Raw genomic sequence first — 22005 nt, forward strand, 5'->3', positions numbered from 1 at the left:
GCGATATATTGGTTCCCCATTTAAACTTAGAAACAAATTGATATCTGCCGCCCACAGTACCCATTTAGGTGCCACTATGAACAAAAAGAGACTAAAAGAACAATATTGGTGGCCTCAAATGGACATTGATGTTAACCTGTTTGTGGAGAAATGTATTGTATGTATTAGATCCGACAAGCATTGGACACCAAGAGTTCAAGAGATGCAGTTGGTATCCATCCCAAATTCAGCATGGTACAAAATCGCCATCGACATGGCAGGACCATTCCAGGTGTTGGACAGGGATTCCAGATTTCTCATCGTAATGAGTGACTACTACAGCAAATGGATATACCATAAGTTTGTCCCGACTATTGACTCAGACTCTGTCATTGACTTTCTGGAAACATGTTTCTCCATTGAAGGAAGCCCACGCATACTGGTGTCAGATAACGGGAAGCAACTTACTTCCAACAAAATGACAGACTTTCTTAAGTCACATGGCATCAGGCAGGAGAAAACTCCTTTATACTCTCCAAAATCTAATGGGCAAATTGAAAGAGTGAACTGATTTATCAAGGATGGCATTCAATTAGCTAAAGCTTCAAATATACCTGTAAAGAAATGTATCCAGGAAAGAGTATTTGCATATAATTCAACCCCAAACAGTGTAACAGGTTTCTCCCCATTTTTCCTCATGAGGGGAAGGAGATGTGTTAATGACATGGTGCCCAAAATTGAAGGCTTTGAGTTGGGTTTACCTGATCCCGTGGTGATAAGTGATGAGCAAATGCAAGTTAAGCAGAAGATTGTTGAGAACCAGGTCAAAGCCAAACGCGATCACGATATGGTACATAAAGCTGTTAACAAAGAGTTTAACAAGGGGGATTGGGCACTTGTCAAAAGACATGATGGACAACATAAAGGAGAATCCAAGTACTATAATCCTGAGGAGGTGGTTGAGGTCACAGAAAGTGCCATTTGTTTGAGATTCTTGGGTTGGCGCAACAAGAGTGACTCCATATGTTTGAGCATAGGCCAGGCAGAGTTATGGTTTCAGGGGCACAAAAACAAAGATATGGATGACAAGGAATTCTCATGGTTGAGTACTTATTCAGGTGAATTGGATGAGCAAGTAGAATCATCACTTAATGAAGCATGTTATCAACCAGTAAACAATGACAGTGAGGAAATGTATAGAAACGATGAAAGTAATGCCAGTACTGAAAATGTAGAAAGGCATGGCGAGGGCAATGTATCTGAGAGACAAGCCACCGATGACTGTGTATATGATCTCAAACCCAGTACTTCTAATGTTTCCAAGGAAGAAAATGCTAAATGTCATGGAGGTTGGGAGGGTTCCTGTACCCGGTTTGGAAGAATGTCTAAGTTACCTGCAGGTCTAAGAGATTATCAGTTGTTGTAAATATTCTCCTTGTGTCTGTTGAAAGGGAGATGTTGCAGGTCTAGTCTTTCTTGTGTCATACCCTGCACTTTCTCCTTATTACTCATGTGATTGGTCAATTACCATGACGTACAAAGGAATGTGTCAGTGGTATTTATATGACGTATCCCGTGGACGCTGTTATCTTCCGACAGCTGTTCCCTTCCTGACGTAAGCTCATTGTAACTTAATAAATACTTGTATAATTTCTTCTACTTTTCCTGGTGTTATTGAACAACACTGTCAAACTGATGTAACCCACCTAAGCTTTTTGTCTATAGTTTTATATAAACACTCATACTTCGAAGGTCTCTGTGGCTCTATATAAGTTTAAATAAATAATATTCCAATATCGACCTCGCAAGCGCTTCAGTCATGTTGGGACTAGAACATTTTGCGTAACACAAAATCTGTAATGTTTCTAAAAAGTTTAATCCCTAATCAGGGAGGGAAAAAATGAAGGACACTGTGAATGCAGCCTTCACTAACTGAGGATGAGGAACTCGAAAGGAATACAACCATAGCTCCTGGGTAAACAGTCTTCCAGTGTAAGCAATAGATTTGTTTTGTTAGCTATATAGGGGATCCAACATGTACAAATGAAGCAATCGCCCTTACTCAGATAGCCTATACGTTAAAAAAACGACATCGTCCCAGCCACAGATCGGAATATTTGCGCCCTTTTCGCGCGTTACCTGAGGTCGATCTGCCGCCTCCTTGGCGCTCTCTTTCCGTCTGCATCCAGGTTGAGGTCCACAGACTTGAGTGCCACAAAATGCAGCCTCACTGAATCAACAGACGCGCTGTGCTGCGGCCCAGCTGCTCGCCTGACAAGCTTCAAGTCTGCCGCGCAGCCCGCTCGAGCAAGGGCCGACCTGCCAATGCGTGAGCCTGTGACTCGGAGTGAGAAGTCCTCTACTGGTTGTTTGTCTCGGCAATAGCCATTGGCCATTTTCAAGAGCGACTCCCGAGACGGTACGTCACAGTGTATCTGAATGCATTGCCCCGGCTGGGAATCATGTTACAGTGTAGCCTTTATGAGCCAACCATCCCTGTGCCTGCCACAAGCAGAGCTTCCGCACCTGTCTGAACTCCACAGTGAATACGTATGAATTGTCCCGGGGGTGAATTTTATTTATTTGTGCATTTTTATAGAGCGCGGACTTTACCCGAAGGTGTCAGAGCGCTCTACAATAGAACCAGTTACGTTGCAACGGAGAAATGTTACAACATAGAAGTTACAGGCTCGGCCCCAGTAGGCAGAAGCAGCAGCGCTCCGAGCTGAGGTGCTAGAAATGCACACAGTACAGACGGGGGTCCTTACACAGACATTGATTCTACCTCTTGGAGACAGGAGAGGAAATAATTAATGAAAGAATGCATTCTGAAATTAGCTGATATTGCATTCGTTTCTGGGCCATCTCCTACCCCTGGCTAAACATAGTCTTATTACATTTCCGGAAGGAGAGTTCCTTTAGGAAGGGTGATTAAAAAGTGATTTACAGTGAAATATTTATTGAAATTGTATTCAAGTTTATGTGTGCTAATATGTGTTTTGTGTTTGAGCATATATTTGTGTTAGTGCATCTGAGAAAAAGTATGTATGCCTTTGTGCCACTTTCATCTTGAGCTGTGGAGGGCACGCATGTTTGTATGTCTACATATTTTAGTTCAAGCACCTACCCTTGCTTGTTTCTGTAAGTGTCTCTGCGTTTGCCTTTGTCTTTCATGGCACGTTTCAGAGTGTTTGCATGTGTGCGTGTTTGTGTGTGCATTGTGAGGGCATGCCTTAGGTGGGTGTGCATGTGTTCGCGCACCTGCATGCTTTTGTTTTGTTTTAGTATTTGTGTGTGCCCTCATCTTTCACAGCAGGTCTCTGGGTTAATGTTTATGTTTGCATCTGTTTGGGCATGCAATGTGAGTGTGTGTGGTTGTGTGTGTGCCTCGTGTTTAGACTTGATTGCTGCAATGTATCTTTCAAAGTAAAGATGTAAGATACCAAATTATATTCTGAACTGCCCTATTCCCGTAAATAAGAGCAAAAACAATAGCCTAAACAGTATGGGTCTTATTTAAAGTTTTAAAATGGATGGAGACATGAAGGTCCATGCTCTACTGAAGATTAGCTGTTCCACACAAAACCAAATGAGATGCTTATTAAATGTTTCATATGGAAATGATTTAGATGATTTGTACGAAAAGAGTAGAAAAGGAGAGATTCCTTTTTATCAAGTATGTTAGTGGCTCTAGGTGTTATGCTCACAGTTTCTTGTGAAGTGATTGAAATTTAGCCATGAATTGTAATGGTAGCAAAGATTAACTCATTTGTCCTGATTTTCAATCTCCGTCTTAAGTTCATTTTGGAAATCCCTGCTTCTGTCACACCTTCAGTGCCCCTCCACATGTGGGTAACAGAAGAGGTCCCCAGGCCAGCGAAGCCCAGCTATTTACAAGATGCTAGAGTGATGAATTAGAAAACCCTTTCATGTTGCACAAAGCGTTCTCGTATTTCAGAATGGTGGGAGCAGGTGTGAACCTGGACTTCCATGGGCATGTGCAGAGCCAAGGAGTTGGGTACTTTATGTGAAACTAGATATTCAAAGGAAGTGCTGCCTGTTGCAATCTGGTTTGGTGGGCTAATGCACCTGCCATAGAAATCTGTGTATAATCAACAAATCATGTATTAGAATCAAGTTGGAACTACTAAACCTTGTATTGTGGTACCTGCACTATGAGGCAATTAGTCTGGCTTATAACTAAAAGTATCTTAATGCTTTCATCCATGCAATCTCTCATCCGTACTCACATGAAAGTAGTCACTCTTTATCATGCAATCGAGGATTGGGCATCACCTTACCAACCTACGAGAACCTCAGGATTGGACAGTTCAGCACAGCTCATTCATCACAAGCCCGGAAGACTGACAAATACGGAAGATGCTTGATGTGTGTGAGCCCTCAATTTGGGAACGACCATGACCCTTTTCTTATAAAAAACCTGGTAAAGTGTCTTCAGTTCAGAAAACACCTTAGAACTTGCATTTATTTCAGAGATGCATTCAATGTTCACCCTTTAAAACATAGTCAATATAAAAACCAGACAGAATTGTCCTTCAAGACCTTTTCCTAGGTTGACCATTGATATGTCTCCTAATGTTTACCATATCCCGGTGGTCCAATTCCTTTCATCGCTATACAATGCTATTCATTATACCTTCTTTGCTTCCAAAGTGCTCTACAGTAGTTATAGGGCAACATTTAAGAGCTTTGTAAAACTACTAAATGGATAAACACATCTGCACTTTAGTTCCGCTTCCATACCAAAAAAAACCTATATAAGTCCTGTTGGTCATGCTTGCAGAGGGGCTCAGACTCTGTAATTCAGTACTTTGCTTGATCAGCCAACAAATGTGGAACCTGCTTTGTCCACCCACAAGTCCTTGCTGCCAGCCTGGTTGGATAGAGTTGGAACTGTGCTACCCATAGTCATCCATTCACTGTGGTTATGTGATGACTGCTGGTGTGGTTTACATAGGCGGGGTCAATGCAGGAACAAGGAAAACACAGGTGTTTCTGCTGACCTCCTCAAGCCATGTGGTGCCAATGTGTGCTGCCTTAGCCATCCCAGAAGGCACAAGTGACTTACAGTCACTGACACTTGTCATCCTATTTTTTTTAACAGATTTTATTGGCATTTGGTTCATATAACATTCAATTGAGCAGTCCTCAAAACGTTCACATGTTTACATTGAATTGCTCTTCCTCTTTACTGTTTTAATGTCTTTGCAGAATAACCTGTTCAACTGGTTCAACCGGTTCTAACTCCTAATTCCCCCTCCCTCACCCCTGAGCGAGTCGCTTAATTTCTAGTTTATATATATCCGCGGTGTGTGTTGCTTCTTCATCTATCTGTGCAAGCTTTGTTTGGGGTCTGTATGTGGCAAGGGGGGTGGAGGGGTGACGGTCCTCTCAGTTCTCGTCTTATCTAAGGCCCTCTGTGTTCCCATCTCAATGTCCCTTCCTTGTGGTGGCAAATTTGTCGGATCGTCTGTTGTGTCATCTAGGTCTGGTGTTCGTAAATCATCCACTAGACTACCCCAGGCTGTCGCTATGTCCAGGTTCCCTATACCTCTGTTCGCTGTACACAGCAGGATTGTATTTTCTGCATCTGCCCATTTCTCCAGTTCCCTTTTCCAGCTCTCTATTCGTGGGCCTCTCACGGACTTCCAATTCCTCGTGATTTCCCTTTTCGCTAGTACAAATGCTAAGTCTTGAAACATCACAGTGACCTTTGTCTTGGCCGTGTGCAGAAACCAATGTAGTATGCAACGACTTGGTGTGTGCGGAACTTCCTTATCTATTGTGTTCTTGACTGTCGTTAGTACCTCCTCTCAGAATCCCCTCAGGCCTGGGCAGTCCCACAGCATGTGGAGGACATGCACCTCTCTGTCCCCGCTTCTTGGGCAAGCCGCTTCCTCCGTTTGGAAATAGCGCCTGATTCTGGCTGGCGTGAGGTACGCCCTATGGAGTACATAATAGTTTATGAGCTTAAACCTTTCATTACTAGATACCTTCAAGGTGTGCTCTACAATGGCGTCTCAGTCTTTTTCTATGATCGGTACCTCTAAGTCCTCTTCCCATTGTGCTCCTAGTCGCTCCATGGGTTTCTGAATGTCCCGTCTGATGGCTCCATAGATGCAGGAGACCGTTTTTTATCCTACCTGCAGAAAGGACCACATATCTGCAAGAGTCCAATGCTCCGGCTCTATATAGTAGGAAATGTCCCTGGGGGAGGTCAAACTCCTCTCTCAGGTCCTCGAATGGGAGCATTTGGGATTCTCTGCTTTTTTCCAGTCACCCAGTCCAGCCCAAATGCCCCCATGCGGTAGCAGTCAGAGTATTTTGATGGGTATGTCTGGCGAGTAGGGGACCCTGCAACCCGTCCTTAGTAGCCATCTCGCCCAGCACCGCATGATTATTGTCTCTTATTCCATCTTCCTGCGTGGTCCCTGCTTCAGCCTTAATAGTATTTTTGTTAGGACTGGGAGTTCTGAGGCAAATGGTGAATGTATCCTGTCTGGGTTTTTGCTGTCCGCCAACCATCTCCCAAGCCACTGCAGTTGTGCTATCAGATAGTATCCCTCAAGGTCGGGGACTGCCAGCCCCCCTGTAGATGTGGAGCATTGCATCGTACCCAGGGCCACTCGTCTGTGGCCCGTCCCCCATAGGAATGCTATAATCTGGGAGTTTAGGTCACGGAATGTCGCACTAGTTAGCCATAGCGGAATTGTTCTGAATATGTATAGCAGGCACGTCGGTCCACCATTTTCAAGAGGGCCACTCTGCCTGTCACCTATTGTGGCAGAGATCCCCAAAAGTCCACAGAGGAGTGGAGTGCCCATATCTCCCTACCCACGTTGCCCTCCACCAAGTCCGCAGTTCCATGATATATCATCACCCCCAAGTACTCCATGCAGGTGGGTTCCCATAGCAGGGTCCCCAACCCCTCTGGAGGGCATCTGTTTTGCATCATCAGGAATACCTTAGATTCTCCCAGCTTACTTGCAGCCCTGAAAGAGCGCCAAATTCTTCCAACATGCCATTAACCCCCTGCAAGTCTCCGCCTGTATTTTGTAGGAAGAGGAGTAGGTCGTCTCCATAGAGTACTATGCGATGATAAGTGTCTTTGATCGCCAACCCCGCATAGTCCCGTCCAATTCTGGCCCAGCATGCTAGCGGCTCCATGGCCAGTGCGAACAGCAGTGGGGACAAAGGGCATCCCTGCCTAGTCGCCCTCTCTACCCTTATGCTCTGGGAAATACCTTTCCCCGTCCGCACCCTGGCTCTGGGGTTCGCGTAATAGCAGCTTTACCCATTCCACAAATCCCTTGCCTAGACCCATCGCCTCTAGGACTCTATAGAGGTATTGCCATTCTAGGCTGTCGAAGGCCTTTTCGAAATCGACTGCAACATTGCAGCCTCATCTTTGGCATAACCCTCCGCTCCCATTATGGCCATGAGGCGCCTGATGTTAAGGGCAGTGTTCCTGTGTGGTATGAACCCCATTTGGTCCGCGTGTACTAGCTGGGGCATGTGGGGAAGCAGACTGTTCATTATGATTTTGCTCAATATTTTATAGTCCATGTTCAGCATTGACAATGGTCTATTCGCAGTTCTGTCGTGGGCTGTTTTTCTGGGTTTGAGTATAGGAATTATTAGGGCTTCCTTCGTGGTGTTGGGCAGCAATCGCAGCTCTCTTGCTGTCTGGTACATCGCGACCAGCTTAGGAGCTAGTTCCTCAACATGTGTCATGTAGCACTCTGTAGGGAGTCCATCTGTCATTGGCGTTTTGTTGCGCGCCATATGCTCAATAGAAACTTTCACCTCCTGTAGGAAAGAGATATGTCAGCCCCTAGGTCCTCTACCTCTTCTGAGTCCAGACGAGGCAGTTCTAGTTCACCTGAGTACTCTCCTAGTGTCTCACCACTGCCCTTGAAGGTGCTACTGTACACTTTGGTGTAGTATCTGGTGAAGATGTCATTAATACCCCTTGCGCATATTGTCTGCACCCAGCCTCGTCCTCCAGTTCTACTATCGGTAACCCCTTGTTGTTTGGGTTGGTGAGCCACGCCAGCAAAGAGCCCGATTTGTCACGTTCCGCATGTGTGCTGTCCAGGTATTGCTTGTAGTCGAAACTCCACAGCCTCTCAGTTTGGCGTACCACTGACTCTTGCGCTTCTAGGAGTGCATCCTGCAGTTCAGGGCGCTCTGGTCTTTTCTGTTCTAACTGTCTAAGCTCCCTTTCAGCTGTTTTGACGTCTGCTGTCAGTGTACGTCAAAACCCTGTCATCTCTGCTATACAGTGACCTTGTATAGTTGTATTAAAGGCATCCCATTCTGGCAGCTGAGAGGTTGCCGTCCCTTCGTTGTCTTGGAAATACTGTGTGACATTTTCCCTGATATCTTCCTTAAAGACCAGATCCTCCAGCATCTCAGGGCGCAGTCTCCAAGTAGGAATGGCTGGAGCAGGGCTTGCCCAATATAGGCCCAGTAACGCAGGGTTATGATCTGATATCGTCCAAGCCAGGTACTCAGCATTGCCTACCTGTCCATGTATATCTGGGGTGCATAGGAATGTTTCCAGTTGAATGTGAACATCATGTGTCGGCGAGAAAAATGAATAGTCTTTATCCTTAGGGTGCAGAGTCCTCCAGGAGACCACCAGCCCCAATGTCTCTGCCAGTCTCCGAATGCCAGCGCATGGCAGACCGTTGGATAGTCCAGTAATGGCGGGTGTGATCTATCCAAGTCAATGTCGGCTATAGCATTGAAGTCATGAGCACTGCGGACGTCAGGTTATGAACTGATATTGTCCAAGCCAGGTACTCAGCATTGCCTACCTGTCCATGTATATCTGGGGTGCATAGAAATGTGTCCAGTCGAATGTGAACATCATGTGTCGGCGAGAAAAATTAATAGTCTTTATCCTTAGTGTGCAGAGTCCTCCAGGAGACCATCAGCCCCAATGTCTCTGCCAGTCTCCGAATGCCCGCGCATGGCAGACCGTTGGGTAGTCCAGTAATAGCGGGTGTGATCTATCCAAGTCAATGTCGGCTATAGCATTGAAGTCTCCCCATGAGAACTGCGGACGTCAGGTATAGGGCTAGCTGTCGGGATGGCCATGTCCGAAATTGTGTTTGGTCAACATATGGGGTATAGATACTTATAATGCTTACTTCTTTACCCCCCAGCCTTCCTCTCAGCCTTCCTCTCATGCCCCACATACATGCCCTCCAGATCTTTTAGCTTACAGGTGACCTGGAAGGGAACTCCTACCCTCACCCAGATCATAACACTCCTGGCACAGGTAGAGTATGTAGTGTAGAATGTTTGTTCCCGCCATCTCTTCTGCAAGGCTTGGCCCTGCTTAGCTGTGAGGTGTGTCTCCTGGAGGAGCGCGATTTGTACCCCCCTTCTGTTGAGATAAGAGAAGACTTTATACCGTTTATCCATCGTATACATGCCCTGTATATTCCAGGTTAAGCACTTATACTTCATATCATTCTCCATATCTGTATCCCTTCTTTTGTCGTCCCTCATCCCGCTCCCATCTCCTCCCAACACAGACCTGATGTGTCAATCCACAGCCGCTGGAAAGAGTATGTGATGTAACCTGTGTTTTTTCACCCCAAAAATTCAGCAACATTATAACAAGTTCCAAAATGCCCCTTCCCCAGGACAAGTAGGTGGTACCCTCCCATCCAAACTAGCAGTCTGAGTCCCTGGACTATCGTCCAGAAAGTTGAGGGGTGAGTCTAGTGACGCTTCTGGTACGTCCACCCACCAACTCACTGTCCAGCACACTTATTGCATTAGTTCACCCGTGTGTCCCACTGTCTCTCTCTTGCCGTCCCCCGCTCTGGAACCCTCCGACCTGCATCTTCAGATGATCTCGTCTGCAGTACCCGGCATCATGATGGGGATCTCACTGCTCGGCACCTCTGAGATGTTTGAGTCTTGTTCAGAGCTCGAGTCCGTTACTGATCCTCCCGCCTCTAAGTTGTCTTGGGTCGTTTCTTTCCCGCTGATCAGTGCTACTACTTACATGGCATGTCGCCTTTCCATTTGTGTCTCCGTGTGTGATGTTGCCAGTATGCCTCTCCTGACTTCCCTGCTGAGAGATCTTATGCGTCGGCCTTCCGGCGTCTCTGGTCCTTTGGTGGCGATATTCCTCGGTGCTGCTCCAGCCAGGTCCATGCTTCTTGTGGCAGAATGAAGAATTCCGTTCTGTCCAGGGTGGACACCCGCAGTTTAGCTGGATATTGCATTGCATACGTGTATTCCAGTTGTCGGAGTTTGGCTTTGACACTCATGATGGAGCTCCGTTGTTTCTGAACAACCATAGGAAAATCCGGGAAGAGGTGCACCACCACATTGTTGACTCTTATTTCTCCCTTCCGCCGAGCTTGCGCCAATATATGGTCTGTGTCGCAGTAGTGTAGTAGCCTCGCTCCGGGTGCAGGCGGCCTTGTTGGCAATCAGTGCGCTCTTTCTAAGGCGTAGAATGGCGAAAGTACCTCTGGTGCCATCGTTGTGCATAGCCAATCCTCTAGGTACCCCACCATGTCCATTCCTTCTATTTTCTCGGGGAGACCAATCACTCTAATGTTGTTCCTTCTCGAACAGTTTTCTGCATCCTCTGCCCTGAGTTCTAGCACTCTCACCTTCGATTCCAGTCCGGCGACTTGTGCTTTAATTTCTGTAAGTGCCAGGCTGGTTTCAGAGATCTGGTGTTCATTTGTTGTGACACTTTCTGTGAGTCATCTGTGATCGGTGCGTAGCAATCCCAAATCCGCCCCAATCGATCAATTTTGGTCCCGAGCCTCTCACTAGAGGCATCGATGACCTGAGGGATATCTCTGGTCCTTCACGGTGATCAGCTCCCTGCTGCATCGGCCCTCACGCAGCTTACCAGCTGGTCATGCTCTGTTTCGTGAGGTTGACTTATCTTGTTGCGTCTCTTCAGCAGCTAAGTGTGGCGGGTGTGCCCGGCATCTTGGAAGAGCTCATGTCACCAGCAGGCACCGCCATTTTGTTGTCTGCTTCTTCCGCCTTTCTCCCTTTTTCTGTGGGTTTCTCGGCCCTTTATGCGCTGTGGTCGCACCTCTGGCCCCGTTCAGCTGTTTCCTCACAGCTTGGTGCTGCAAGCATCTTGGCTTTGGGATAGGGCCCCCCCCAGCCCTCTCTCTTCGCAGGTGGCATTGCCGATGCCCTTCCCGGCACACCGCTGCTCCGCGGCGATTGGCCCCTGTTGCAACGGCCCTCTTGCTGCTTACCGGCTGTCCTAGTGTTGACTGTTCGCAGCATGCTTGTCCTGCCGCATCTCTGCAACACCTTTTCAGCATTGAGGGGTTTTCAGCGCCAGTGGGCGCCGCCATTTTGTCTGCCATTTTGTCTGCTCGTCTGCTCCGCCTCACCCGTTTCCTCAGCTTGATGTCTGTGAGAAGTTGGCCTGGTATATGATGTCCACTATTCTAGTGGGCACCTTGCACCAGTCCAAACGACCCTTATTGATGGTAGGTTGTAAAAGCCAACCTTATTGAAAGCTATCCTAGTGGTAGCTGTGGAGACCAGCCTTCAGGCTAAGACTTAGAGGCGATTTAAGCAAGTTGTTTTACCAATTATAATCTCTTGAATGATCAAATGAAAGCACACCACACAAGGTATATATAAATATATTTGTATTTATTTTAAACACAACACCTCTGGACTCTTTATGAGGTCAGAGGTAAAAGTACAATACAAGGAACTTAATTAGCATACGATAAGTTGCACAGTATACGTTATGCCCTAGGGGCCTCACAAACCATATACTAAAATAGTGGTATAAGAACCACGTCTGGGTTAGAAAGCAGGCCTAGGGCCTGTAGTACCGCTGGAGCTACCTGGAACCACCAAAGGTTAAGATGCAGGAGGCCCACGGGGGACGCGTGCAGTGTCTAAACACAGCCGCGGATCACCATTGACTTTCTATGGGAAACGAACAAGTTACAATTTTAAAGATTAAAAGCACTTCTAGGTGAACTACGATGGAACCCTTTTAGAGTTATACACTTCGAGAGTCAAGACCCACAAGACCACCGGAGTAGTCGAGTTACCTCACCCACGGAAGCCGGTGCACAGGTGTCTTTTGGTGTCGGGTTTCGTTGTCGATTCCAATGGAGAGCTGCAAAGAAATGCTGCAGGCGACCAGAGGAGAAGTTTCCGGGTGGATCCAAGGGTGGAGCGAGATGTGAAGAACCTGAAAGCAGAAGGGACAGAGTCTGTGTCACTAGCCAGTGACCAGGATGGCGATGGGAAAATGCCAGCCGATGTCGGGTGATTTCAGGTGAAAGAGGTGAAGCTTGTCTCCTCAGCCACGAGGTCCAGGAGGGATTGACGATGACCAGGAGCTGGATTCGAGCTGTCCCACAAAGGATCTAGTTGACTGCGGTGTCGGAATCCGGATTGGACCCAACAAGCCTTGGCCACAGCAATCCACGCAAGATGTCGAGATTGGCTTCGGTTCAAACCAGCAAGGTCTGAGGGACTCCTCCTTTGGAGAGGAGTGGGAGCAAGCCTGGAGCAACCAGGAAAGCTTAAGAAATCAAAGATTGGCCTTCAAGGGGGCTCACTAGCCAACAGACTAGGAACCGCGAAGGCGCCTCGAGCTGAAATGCACAAAGCGGGACCACGGGACACTCGTGGAGTGTAAGCCTCTGAGCTTCGGTGCAAAAGGTGCTCGGGGCAGGGGCTTCAAATATCCCAATGCACAGTAGGTGCAGTTGCAAAGATGCAGGATGGCCAGGAGTTCCGGTCCCACGTCTCCCGTGTCCGCTACGGGTCTCAGCTTTGCTGGGAGCTCGGGTCAGATATGTCTGGAAGTCCATGTCCTGTGTCGCAGATTCTTCAGGATCTGGCGGAAGCCTCGAAAATGCAGACCGGCAAAGATGCAGTTGCTGCCTGTTTGGACAGGGTGGTCACTCCTTGACCACAAGGGAGATTTCTGGCCGTCTTCCAGTCGATATGGATTGTCGAAGGTCCAAGATATATGTTGCAGAGTTTCGTCCAGAGTAATCTAATATACTAGGGACTGGGATCCTATTCTTATAGCAAGATGCCAGAGCTGGGGCTGAGTGCCCCAGCAACCGGTTTGAACTGGGAAATGCATGGAGCACCTAGTGTGCCCCAGGCAGTGTCTGAAAAGCATTCACTGAATGCAACCCACCCTGCCCCAATACGCTAAAGCCTGTCTGGGGAGGTGCCAGCACCTCCCTGGATAGGAAACCTATTGTCTTTTTTTTTTAACACATTTTATTATTGAAGTTTTATATCAAGTTTCAAATAATAAAGAAAATGCATGTATTTACATCGAAACAATTCAAAATCAGATTACATAATACAGCTTCCAAAATTACTCAAAAAAAGATTTCCAAATTTTATCAAATTTCCTTACCCCCCCCCAATTCGCTTAGCATAACAAAATTCGCTTGTTCTGACATTTCTCATTTTCTGAAACCAAATATTAAACAGAGGAGCTTGAGTTGATTTCCAATTCTGCAGAACCAAAGACCTTGCAACTGCCATCACAATAAATAATAATTTAACCGACTGTCCACACAATTCGAGTTCACTGTCATATCCATAAAGTATCAACTTAACATTATAATCAGTCTGAATTCCACAAAACTTTTGTAAGTATTCGAATATCTCAGTCCAAAAAGGAACGATTTTAGTACAGTGAACTACAATGTGGGACCAATTAGCAGGGCTATGTTGCTTACATCTGAAACAAACAGCACTAACGTTCGTATACATTTTTGAGATGACAGCGGGAGTTCGATAAAGAAGCCATTTAGTAAAAAAAATCATTCTCCTCCAATTAGATCCACGAAGAACACTGAAATTCAATTTATTTATACAGTTCCAAGTATTCATAGTAAGAACATGATTTTCTTGTTCTTGCCATTTTTTAATGCATCTTACGCTAAGGTCCAGATCAGTATATTGAGCTAAATATCGTTTCCAAGCTCCTGGTTTCTTATTCTGGGAAATGAGAAATAAATCATCCCACAACTGACAAGGAGAATCAATCATTCTTACTTCCGCTTGCCCTAGAACTTTAAAAATCGAAACATATGAGTTGAGTAACATAAACTTCCCTGGAATTAATTGTTGCATTTCTCCTGGTGACAACCAAGTCCCTTCTCTTATAAAGTCAAATAAAGTGGTGAACCCAACTTGCTCCCATTGACAAACAATATCTGATCCGATATTAATTCTCATAAAAATGAGAGCATTCCTTAAAGGAGTTCTAGAATTAAACTGCGGAAGGGAATATTTTTTTAGAAGAGCATCTCGACGTTTAAAAAACCAATACATTATCTTATATCGAGTCAGTTTGGGTGATTTAGGGATGTGCAAAGGAACAGGGGTTTGAGCCTCTTGACTAATTTTGTCAAAGAAAAAATTAATAAATAAACTTGGATTCTGCTTTTCTGATTTAAATCGTTCTAAATACTGAGCAAAATATGCACTATAATAATCTCTGAGATTGGGAAGAGATAGGCCTCCCAGTTCAGTATCTACATAAAGTATCTTAATTGCTATCCTGGGGCGTTTTTTAGCCCATATGAAATTCGAAAATAGGGATTCTACTTTGGAAAAAAGACTACCGGGTAGAAAACATGGGACTGCTGAAAATAAAAAATTGAATAGTGGTAAAACAGACATCTTTATCAGTGCCACCCGTCCCATAATAGAAAGTGGTAGTGAGCCCCATCTAGTAAATAAAGATTGGACTTTTCGTACAAGTGGGTCAAAATTCAACGTATATAACTCGGAAACCAAGGTAGAAAACATAACCCCTAAGTATCGTTTTGGTCTTGGATTGATACAGCCAGCTAAATCCGCGTGTAAAACTACCTCCCCTCCTCCACATACTAAAATTTCAGGTTTTTTTTTGTTAATTCGGTATCCTCCTAGAGCCTCAAATTCTTCAAAGAGCTGCAAAACAGCGGTTTGAGAATGGATATCCGTCTTGATTATCAACATGATGTCGTCAGCATAGAGTTTAATTTTTTGCCATAGATGTAATAGGTGGAGGGATATTTACAGATTCGCGGATAGCAATGGCTAGCGGTTCAATAAAAAAAGCAAAAAGGATAGGGGATAAAGGGCAACCCTGTCTGGTGCCCCTTCCAACCGACACTGCGCCCACCATAACAGAATTTATAATTATATTTGCTCTGGCACCCGTGTACAAATTTTGAATTAAACTAATAATTTGTGCAGGAATACCAAAGAATTTTAAAATAACAAGTAAAGTTGACCAAACTACTAAATCAAAAGCCTTCTCCGCATCTAATAATAAAATTAAGGCCGGGACTTTTTTAACTTGAAAATAATCTAACGATTCTGTAAGAAAATGAGTATTAGTTGCTAATTGCCAGCAGCAAGCAGCAGCTAATTGCCTGTAAATCTTGTTTTTAACAGGCAGACTGTCTCCAGTGTCCACTTCATGAGTGCACCAGGTAGTCTGACTTGGTGTCAGTGAAAACAAATGTCTGCACTGCTGCAGAACTTGTCTGCAGTCAGCCTGCTGCTGATCAGTGAGGCTGCCTGCCAAGGCTACACCATCTAATGATCCATCATCAGGGTTCTGAGAGAGCAGGTCTGGGAGAGGGTCACTCTCTTCCTCCTGTCCTTAATCAGTAGCCACGAGCATGTCCATGTCTGCCCTGTCAACATATGGTTTCAGTCTGTTGACATGAAGCACCCTATGGGGGCTCTTGGGAGTTCCAATAGTGTGGGGTCCACTCCACTTGTCTTGGAGAGCTGCTGCGGCCACAGGCTCCAACACCCACACTTTCGGTCCTGGCTGGTAAATGGAAAGGGGCGACCACTCGGTCCCCCCGAATGTATGGCAGAGTGCCTCGATCCCCCCGGGAAGCCATTTTGGGCGGGAGGCGCGTCTCGGCTGGTATGCCCGAAGCGGCGTAGCCGGGGCGCGCTTTTTCCCGCCCTTGAGTGGGCTGGCCTAGACACTGACGCCGCCGGCCACGCCCTCGGGGCAGGCAGGGGCGGGTTTACGCCCGCCCTGAAGATGGATAAAAGGAGACGCAAGACCAGAAGACATCCTCTTGTTCCTGTGCTCTGAAGCTGCACCTCCTCGCTGCACGTGAGCTCGAGACGGAACGAAGAGCCAATTTTGAGCGTTTTAATCGTTCTTGTTTGTTTTTCAGTTACTTTGTTGGAGAATGCCGAAGAAGGTTGGAAAGCGCATGAATACCGACCAGATGCTGCGTGTTCTCATGAAGGAGATGTCCGAGCTAAAGAAGCGGGTGGACAAGAATGAGGAAAGGGGTCCAAAACGTCCTTTGGCGGGAGCAGCCCCGGGAGGGAAAAACAAGAGGCCCAGGAGGGGGGCAGCGGGTGATGAGATCCCCGGTCCCAGTGCCCCGCTCGAGGCCCCAATTCCCGTGCCAGAGGAGGGGAATCCGATCACCCCCGTGTCCGAGGATGATATGCCGCCCGAGTTGGCAGCACAATTGGCAGCGTGGTTGGGTAAAGGTAACGAGGGCGCCACGGCTGTCGAAGCGCAGGCGCTGATAAAGCAATTGCGTGAGAAACGGGAAGCAGCCAAGGTGCCCGTGCCGGCTGCAGCAGGGGACAAGACACCAGGGACGATTGCGACCACAGAGGCAGCGTCAGGTGCAGGTAAGCGGCCATTGCCGATCGCGAGGGATGAGTCAACACCCTCTCGGAGAGAAAAGTTGGGGCAACATGTTCCTTTGGCAATTAAGGAAAAGATTTGGGCGGGGGAGTATGTGAACATTTTTTCATTGCTTGTTGATCATTATGAGGTGGAGCATGTAAAGAGTCAGAAGGATCTCATGCATCCGAGTGTTTGGCGCGCAAAAATGGCCGCCTTTAAAGTGAATGAGAATATCGGCAATTGGGGCAATGCCTGGGGAATCTTTACATCAATCTTGGGGGAACGTAGACCTGAGTTGCTTTCCGAGTTCCCAATCTACCAATCACGAATCATGGGGTACTCGACATCGCACCAGGGTAATCATTGGTTTTGTTACGATAATATGTTCAGAAAAGAAAAGGAGCATAATAAAAGTTTAACCTGGGATTGTTATGATGCCTTGACTTGGGATAAAATGAAAGAGTCAGGAATGTTGAAAATGCCGTTGGTAGGAAGTAATGTGGGCGAATCCTCCCGACAATATGCGGGGACGCCTTTTCGATCAGGTTCGGGTGCCGACGATCACTCGAAACCTACCGGCAATACAGGAAGAAAGGGTTTCTGTTTTAATTACAACAGAGGTAAATGTACGAGACCGCAGGGATCGTGTAAATTCAAACATGAATGTAGTGGTTGTGGGTCGTCCCATCCTGAGGCCTCGTGCAGAGCCAGAACGGGTGATAACGGGGGGAGAGGAGGTGCCAAACAGGTCTAATATAGTCCGAGGGGCGCCTTTACCCACTCCCATTGATACCCTGGCAATGATTCCTTGGCTCAGTGACTACCCGGATCGTACTTCTGCTGGGGTGCTGCGAAACGGTTTTTCGTATGGTTTCCGCATCCCGGTAGCCTTTTTGTCATGCCAGGCTTTCTGTAATTCCTGGCTAGCCTCAAGGTTTTTGGATGCCTTTTTCATGTACTCAGCCATCCTGGAGCGGCAACCAAGTATGTAGTCCATAATGTCCTGTTTGGGAAGTTTGAGAGGTAACTCCCATCCTTCCTTTACCAGACAAAGTGGTCCTCTTACAGGGTGCACAAACAGAAGTTCAAAAGGGCTGTAGCCAACCCCCTTCTGAGGAACCTCCCTGTATGCAAACAAACGGCAGGGTAGCAGGATATCCCATCTCCGCCTGAGCTTTTCTGGGAGACCCTTAATCATACTCTTTAAGGTCTTGGTGAACCTTTCAACTAGACCATTGCATTGTGGGTGATAGGGTGTGGTGAACTTGCAGTTCACTCCACACTCCTTCCACATTGCAGTCAAGTAACTAGACATTTAGGCATAGATGCATCAAGCTAAAAATAGCTTGCAAAGGGGCAGATTCTCAGAATCTGCCCCTTTGCGACAGGTATTTTTGCATTTGGGATGCATCATCCCAAATGCAAAAATCGCAATTTAAGAAATCGCAAAATTGTGATTACTTAAATTGCGTATGCATTTAAGGAATCTCAAATTGATATTCCTTAAATGCAATGCATTAAAGTAAAAAAAATTGCGATTTCGCTAATAGGGGGAGCAAATTACCATGAAGTTGAACTTCATGGTAATTTGCAAAAACTATGAAAAATACACTAAAGTGCATTTTTCAAAGTTCCATTTTACACACAAACATGCCCTTAGGGCATGTGTGTGTGCAAGATGTACCCTTATGCAGATTTCAGGGGTGCAACAGGGTGTCCTTTTGACACCCTGGCACCCTTGAAATTGCAATCTCAATTTGCGATTCTCTAATTGAGAATCTCAAATTGAGAATGTCTTCCCATTCATTCCTATGGGCCTCTAGGCCCATTGGAATAAATAAAGAGGTATTCCTTAATTGCGACTCACAATTTGCGAGTTGCAATTAAGGAATTTTAAGAAATCGCAATTTGTTTGGCAATTTCTTCATGCATAGCCTTTTGCTATTCCTTATTAGCGAATCCTTATTTTTTGCTAATAAGGAATCGCAAAATGGATGCTTGATGAATCTTTAGGAAAGTTTGCAGCTCTGTCTCATACAAAGGGATTTAGGGCCATATGTATCATCAAACTGATTTGCGATTCCCAAATAGCGATTTTTAAGAAATCGCTATTTGAGAATCGCAAATAGGTATGTATGTACAAAATCGATTTTTTTTTGCGATTTCTTAAAATTCCTTAACTGCGATTAGCAAATTGCGAATCGCAATTAAGGAATACTTTCCCAATCATTTATATGGGCCAGGAGGCCCATAGGAATGAATGGGAAGTCATTCTTAATTTGCGATTCGCAATTTGCTAATCGCAAATTGAGAATAATTTCAAGGGTGCAGGGGTGTCCAAAGGACTCCCTGTTGCACCCCTGAAATATGCATGGGTGCACATGTGGCGCACATACATTCCCTAAGGGCATGTATGTGTGTCACATGGCACTTTTTGAAAAATGCAAAAATGTGCATTTTTTAAAGGAATTCGCAACTTACCACCAACTAGAAGTTGGTGGTAATTTGCGATTCCTTAAGGACATTTTGCAACATTTTTTTGCTTCTTACATTGCATTTAAGGAATTGCAAAATTTGCGATTCCATGTCTTGGCTGCCAGGTAGGAGAAGGATCTTCCTCCGGCGGAGGCTCTGTGGATGCGTGGAACGGCGGCGAGGGCGAGGCTGGTGGAACGTAGCTGGCGGGTGGGAGTGTAGAAGGTCAGGCGGTTGTTGAGGTACCTGGGTCCCAGGTCGTAGAGAGCCTTGTGTGCGTGGGTGAGGAGTCTGAACGTGATCCTCTTGCTGACTGGGAGCCAGTGCAGGTCTCTCAGGTGTCCGGAGATGTGGCTGTGTCGGGGGATGTCCAGGATGAGTCAAGGGAAGGCATTCTGGATTCATTGGTGTCTTTTCTGAAGTTTGGCTGTGGTTCCGGCATAGAGGGTGTTCCCGTAGTCCAGTCGACTGGTGACGAGTGCCTGGGTGACCGTCTTCCTGGTTTCGGTGGGGATCCACCGGAAGATCTTTCGGAGCATACGCAGGGTGTTGAAGCATGACGACGAGACGGCGTTGACTTGTCTGGTCATTGAGAGGGAGGAGTCCAGGATGAAGCCCAGGTTACGTGCGTGATCCGTTGGCTTGGGGGCGGTGCCCAGGGCAGGCAGCCACCAGGAGTCGTCCCAGGCGGAGGGCGATGATCCCAGGATGAGGACTTCCGTCTTGTCTTAGTTCAGTTTCAGGCGGCTGTTCTTCATCCATTTGGCGACGTCTTTCATCCCGTCGTGTAGGTTGGTTCTGGTGGTGGCGGGGTCGTTAGTGAGGGAGAGGATCAGCTGGGTGTCGTCGGCGGAGGAGATGATGTTGAGGTTATGCTGGCGAGCGATGGCTGCAAGGGGGCTCATGTAGACATTGAAGAGGGTGGGGCTGAGTGATGATTCTTGTGGTACGCCGCAGATGACTTCGGTGGCTTCGGATCTGAACGGGGGCAGACGGACCCTCTGCGTTCTTCCGGTGAGGAACGAGATGATCCATTCCAGTGCCTTCTCTTGGATTCCGATGTTGTTGAGGCGCTGCATTATCGTGCGGTGGCAGACCGTGTTGAATGCTGCGTAGAGGTCCAGGAGGATGAGGGCCGCTGTATCTCCGTTGTCGAGCAGGGATCTGATGTCGTCTGTGGCTGCGATGAGGGCGGTCTCAGTGCTGTGGTTGGCATGGAAGCCGGATTGCGAGTGGTCGAGGGATCCGTTTGTCTCGAGGAAGGCGGCCAGCTGACTGTTGACGTTCTTCTCGATGACCTTGGCAGGAAAAGGGAGGAGCGAGATGGGACAGTAGTTCTTGAGATCGTGGGGTCTGCTGTTGGTTTCTTCAGGAGGGCGCTGAGCTCGGCGTGCTTCCAGCTCTCCGGGAAGGTGGCGGTGTTGAAGGAAGTGTTGATGATGTCCTGGAGTTGGGGTGCGATGATGGAGTCGGCCTTGTTGAAGACGTGGTGGGGGCAGGGGTCGGTTGGTGATCCGGAGCGGATGGTGTTCATCACGCGGGTGGTGTCTTTGGTGCTGACCGGAGTCCAGGCGCAGAGGGTGGTGGTGGAGGGCGTTGGCTCGGTGGTAGGGTGCGTGGTCTGTGCGTCGAAGCTGTTGTGTATGTCGGTGATCTTGCTGTGGAAAAACGAGGCGAGGGAGTCGCAGAGGTCTTGCGAAGGAGTGATGTTGTTGTTTCCGGCACTGGGGTTGGAGAGCTCTTTGATGATGTTGAAGAGTTCCTTGCTGTTGTGGGCGTTGTTGTCCAGTCGTTCCTTGAACGCTGTCTTCTTGGTGGTGCGGATCAGCTGGTAGTGTTTGCGGATGGCGTGCTTGAGGGCAGTCATGTTGTCTGTGGTCTGGTTGTTGCTCCAGGCTTTCTCGAGGGTGTGGCAGTTCTTCTTGGAGTTCTTGAGTTCATCGGTGAACCAGGAGGCTTTCTTGCTGCCGGGTCTGCTGGGATGGGTCTTCAGTGGTGCGAGGTAGTCAGCTCAGATGGTGATCCACTGTGTGAGGTTGCTGGCTGCTTCGTTGGGGTCCGTTGTGCTGGCGGGAGGGTTCTGGCTGAGGCAGGTGGTGAGCTGGTCGTCGATGATCTTGTTCCAGCTCCTGCGGGGAGCCTTTTGCGGGTGGTGGTGGGTCGTGGTTCTTCTGAAGCTGAAGTGGACGCAGCTGTTGTCGGTCCAATGAAGTCCGGTGGAGTGGCTGAAGGAGATGTGCTTGCTGGAGGAGAAGTCGGGGTCAAGCGTGTGGCCGGCGTGGTGGGTGGAGGTGTTCACCAGTTGCTTGAGTCCGAGGTTGGCGAGGTTGTCCAGCATGGTGGTGGTGTTGGTGTCATTGTTGTTCTCGAGGTGGAAGTTGAAGTCCCCTAGGAGGCTGTAGTCGGCGGAGGGGAGGGCGTGCGGGCTGATGAAGTCTGCTTTGTCTTCGCTGAATTGTGTGTGTGGTCCCGGGGGTCTGTAGATGAGGGTGCCTTTGAGGGTCGTCTTGGGGTCGGTGTGTATCTGGAAGTGGAGGTGTTCAGCGGGGGTGAGGGTGTCGTCGGAGTTGGTCGTGATGCGGATGGTGTTCTTGTGTACGATGGCGATGCCTCCTCTTTCAAAGGGAACCCCCACCACAGGTAGTGGTATTAGGGGGGCCTTTGTAGTGCCACTTGCTTTGCCACTGGCTTTGCAGGTTACACAGGAGCGACAAAACTCCTTTGTGTCTTCTGACATGTTGGGCCATTGAAAGTGGTGGACAAGCCTGTCCCAAGTCTTGTTCTGGCCAAGATGTCCTGCAAGGGGAATATCATAGGCTAGTGTCAAAGGGAAGCCCCCTGAATGCCAAAGG

The 22005-nt window shown here is 47.4% G+C and overlaps 1 protein-coding gene across 2 annotated transcripts in view; it reads right to left on the bottom strand.

The window, feature by feature from the left end:
• LOC147673978 (uncharacterized) overlaps positions 1–2306 on the bottom strand; it is a 659950-nt gene extending 657644 nt beyond the window's left edge. The window contains exon 1 of one of the 2 annotated variants that reach the window (XM_086945060.1): positions 2119–2306. The gene's annotated coding sequence lies outside the window, so the exon portion shown is untranslated. The remainder of the gene's footprint in view (positions 1–2118) is intronic. The other variant, XM_086945061.1, reaches the window with a different exon arrangement.
• Between the last annotated feature and the right edge of the window lie 19699 nt (positions 2307–22005).

This window comes from Lissotriton vulgaris, chromosome 12 (assembly GCF_964263255.1).
Source record: "Lissotriton vulgaris chromosome 12, aLisVul1.2, whole genome shotgun sequence".
Taxonomy (NCBI): Eukaryota; Metazoa; Chordata; class Amphibia; order Caudata; family Salamandridae; genus Lissotriton; species Lissotriton vulgaris.